The following is a 4312-nucleotide window of genomic DNA, read 5'->3' as shown; positions in this document are numbered from 1 at the left end:
CACCTCCACGTTCCCTCCCTCTGTGGCTTTCGTGTCTGTATCCTTTTCATTCCTTTCTATCACACTGTGATCTCAGAAAAGGAATCCAATAAACTCAGTAACACACAAGGGTAAATGCTGTAAGCTTAGAGGCATATTTGCATTAATCCTTCCCTTGAATTTTCAAGTAAGACAAATTTCTGAGTCAAAGGATACATTTCTGTGGCATTTTTTATTTCAGTAAAAGCCAGGAAGATAGGTTTTCTATTTTTTTTTTTTTTTTTTTAGGGATTGGAATTCTTCCTGGGGTAGCTTCCTACTCTGTAAGTGAGGGGGGCTACAGTTAAATGAAAACAGGTTTGGAAAGATGTGGTTGTTACAGATGAGCCTAGGTTCAGAGTGAAATCCATCAGATCAATGAAACTGCTCAAAGTCGAGCCAGCCCCCCACCTTCCCAGTCTGTGAGGCGTTGATATATGAGGACTGTGCGAGCATTTGATTGCCACATTGGAACCCGCAGTTTAACGCTGGGTGGCCTTCTGGCTTTCATGGGAATATATTTAAGATTAGGTATATTTTTGAAAATCCTAAACACATATTTTTGTCTTACCTACAGCCAAAGCAGAGGGGAGGCAACTTACATTAAAGCATCCCAAGCAATAAAACAGCAAAAGCACAAGAGAGAGAGAGAAAGAGAGAGAGAGAGAGAAGATTCAAGAACCAAGAAGTTAAAGAGTAAGAGTAGTTTTATAATATTTATATTAAACTATTCTTTGGAGTGTAAACCTTAGTGCTGACCTTATAATCAGGAACAGTCGAGAGGTACACAGGTCTCATTACTGTCTTTGTCTCTCCATTAGGAGAGAGAGAGAAAAAAATCCTAGTTCTCAATTCAGGAAGGAATTTATTATGTAGGTTTTTATGTGGGGAACATTGACCAATACAGAAGATAAGATGATTTATTGCTAATGAGTCATTTTGGTCAAGGGTAGATAGCTATTTGAGATTATTAGAGATTTGAGAAGGTTAGGGAGAGGTTTGTGGTGAGCTGTAATTGATCTTTCCTGATAAATTTCATTTCTGACAGTTTAGGATTCTTGAGATTAAAGGAGGTACCCGAATCTATTTCAGAAACCTCAAGAAATATGTTTTCTGGACTTGTTACCTATGAAGCAAGGTTCTGGAGGAAGAACATGAACATTCTGGAGTCTTGTCTCAGGAAAGGATTTTACACATCCCCACAGGGTTTATAGAATAATCAATTCACCAGTGACTCAGAAACAAAACGAATCAAAATACTTTCTTGAAACTCATAGAATCCCTCTTGTATACGCCCAAAAATGGGCTTAAAAGAGCTATGGTAAAAGAGACTGTGTCCTCTGTATGAGAGAACAGACTGCTTAAATTTCTGAATGTTTTTTATTTTTGTGCTCTTTAAAAAGAGAGATAACATCTAGCAAATTGGGTAGAATAAGATCTGAGCTGCTCTTGCTGTATGGTCTTTACTCAGGGAAAAAGCAAACTGTAGTCCTAAAGCCAACCAAGAGAAAACGAACGGCTTCGCGTTCAGCTGTCTGAGAACCAGGAGGGGCCTGTGATGGGAACAGCAGTGCAGCACAAAGCCCTTTTCACCAGCTGCTTGTGCCATTCAGATGGTTTGCTATGGATGGAGATAAGTTGGATTTATGGGAGGGGTCTCCTCAAAGGATCTGGCACACAATCCTCTCTCCTAGTCAAACAGGGAACCTCATTCATCTGTTAACAACATCCAGGAGAAAATGGCCCTTGAAGATGATATCTGTGAACAGGCATTGTGTGCGAGTAAAAGAAACTATTTGTTTCCATGGAGGTGGAGGAATCACGGAGGCTTCTAATTCTTGTCTGCCTCTTTTCTGAAAGGTTGCTGCCTAGGTTTTCTCATTTACAGCACCTGACACTGCTACTTCTGCCAGCCTCCGTTAGTACCGTCTCAATAGCCCCTTCTGCCAATTAGAAAGAATTTAACATTAATGAGGGTCTGGGACACTGAAGAGCTCCTCAAGATCAACTCGAGAGACAACTGGGAGAGACACATACTCCATCAAAGATGTCGATGTTTGTTTTTTCCATTCTAATGAAATCACACAATACTTGTTAGACTCGTACCTGCTGAATGCTTGCTCATTACATCAACCATCAGATCTGCTGTCCAGCACAAACTCTGAGTTAGTGCAGGTCAGTGTAGTTCAAATGATCTGAACTGTCCCACTAATTATCTTCCTGTTGACCTAATTGTGGCCACCTATTAGCAATACGGGCATTCTTGCTTTTATTTTTTAATTTTTATTTATTTATTTTTTTCATTCTTGCTTTTATTTATTTATTTATTTATTGTCCTTTTTGAGACCGGCCACACCGCGCTCAGCCAGTGAGTGCTGTGAGTGCACCGGTCATCCCTATATAGGATCCGAACCCATGGCGGGAGCGCTGCTGCGCTCCCAGTGCTGCACTCTCCCGAGTGCTCCACGGGCTCGGCCCTCATTCTTGCTTTTAAATAAGAGGTTTTCAGATTCCTGAAGTAGTTCTCATCCCAGGAAGGCATAATCCCCCTGGGGTGTTTGGAAATGTGTAGGGGAATTTTTAGGTTGTCCCAATCAGATTTTAGGAGGCAGGGATCAGGGATGCTAAACCTACTGAAACATGTAGGACAAACTCATTCAATAAAAGACCATCCCATACAAAATGTCCAAGTTGAATCCAAATTGAGAAATATTGCCTGACACCTGCTTTTCAGTTCTGGTCAGACCCTCCCAGGAATTCCACTTATCTCTATCTGGAGCAATTCTCCTGAAACACACAATCAACTGGTCATGCCACAGGGTGACTGACCTCAAAACAATGAACTATGGTGGTTACAACAGAGATGACCTAGTTGAGTCAAAAGACCTGTATTCAAGTATCTACCATTTCCTAGTGGCATGATGGCTGCTGAGTGACTCAGTAAGCCTCAATTTCCATGTCAGAAAAATGAAGGTAGAAAAACCTACCTCACACTTCTGTATATGAGTGGAATCACCTTGCAAATAAGAAAGCTCTATACACATGACACCTATTATGTCTATATGGCCTACTGTTTCTGCTGTCTTTTGGACACTTAGGAAAAAGAGGTCTAAGTCTGGATCGCAGATCGAGGAAATGAGCTTTGGTCTCCAAAACCATGCATTCATTGATTAGCTTAGGAAAGACAATTTGCCTCTCCATTTCATGGGCATGTAGGACACATGCTTTCAAGGCTGCACATAATAGATGTCAGATATTCATTTTTCTAGAAAGAATACCCCAAAGAAGTTACTGAGCCACTGAGAGTCTCTTGTGGCCTTTGGCAGTGCCTGGCCCTGACAGAGACCCAGGAAAGAGAAGTTTCAACAATGTTGGGAGACAGGCATAACTGTAATAAGTCCCAGGGACTCAAGTGCCGACGAGGGGCAGAGTGTGTTTCGAGGTGTTCTGCTGAGTAGAAGAATCAGAAAGCCTCTGACTGTGCACTGATCTGGGATCTTTGTTCAAACATACAAACTACTGGGGACTTGCACAATAACAAGGGAAAGCTGCCAAGGTCCTTCCTGGAGGGGCCTGGGTAGGTGGGGTGCTGGCGGTGAGGAGGGCTGATCCATGCAGATGTGTATAGAAGTCAGCAAGAATGGGGGGGGGATCAGGCCCCATATGGAAAGTAGGCAAAGTGTCTTAGTGGTGAGTCGATTGGATACGAGGAAGAGCGTTTTCTTCAAGGAAAGTCCCCAGATGAGATGTCAGAGGGGAAAAGCCAAACCCGCCATTAAATATGGGGCCACAGCTACTTTGAATAAGTTTAGAAAGGTGTATTTGAACAAATTTAGTAAAAGTCTCAATATTTTACACCATTTAGTCCTTTACAGACACTCATCTATAAATTAGGGACCTGAAATTATTGGCTTAAGTTGACAAAATAACTCATTCATTTTATTTAAAATTGCAAAATAATACATATTTACTGTAAAAATTTTATAAAACAGAGATAAGGAAAAATAAGAAAATCTAAGGCACTGCACATAGAAATAACCCCACATAGGAATAACCATGATTAACATTTTGGTAACTTTCAGATGTTATTGTTAGAGTGAGCAGGACTGAAGCCATGTTGGGACCTAAAACCACATGGGCTATAGGCAAATTCTAAAAGGATGCAGTTTTTTTCTTGACATGCATTTCCGAGTTCCCTCTTTTCCCATGGTGTTTTGATATTTTGAACCTTGGTTATGGGGCAAGATGACATTATTTACCTGAATGTAAAGTTGTTTCCAAGCCAGCCTGGAGC

This window comes from Galeopterus variegatus, unplaced genomic scaffold, assembly GCF_000696425.1.
Source record: "Galeopterus variegatus unplaced genomic scaffold, G_variegatus-3.0.2 Scaffold1164, whole genome shotgun sequence".
Lineage (NCBI taxonomy): Eukaryota > Metazoa > Chordata > Mammalia > Dermoptera > Cynocephalidae > Galeopterus > Galeopterus variegatus.
This window is presented reverse-complemented; position numbering follows the sequence as displayed.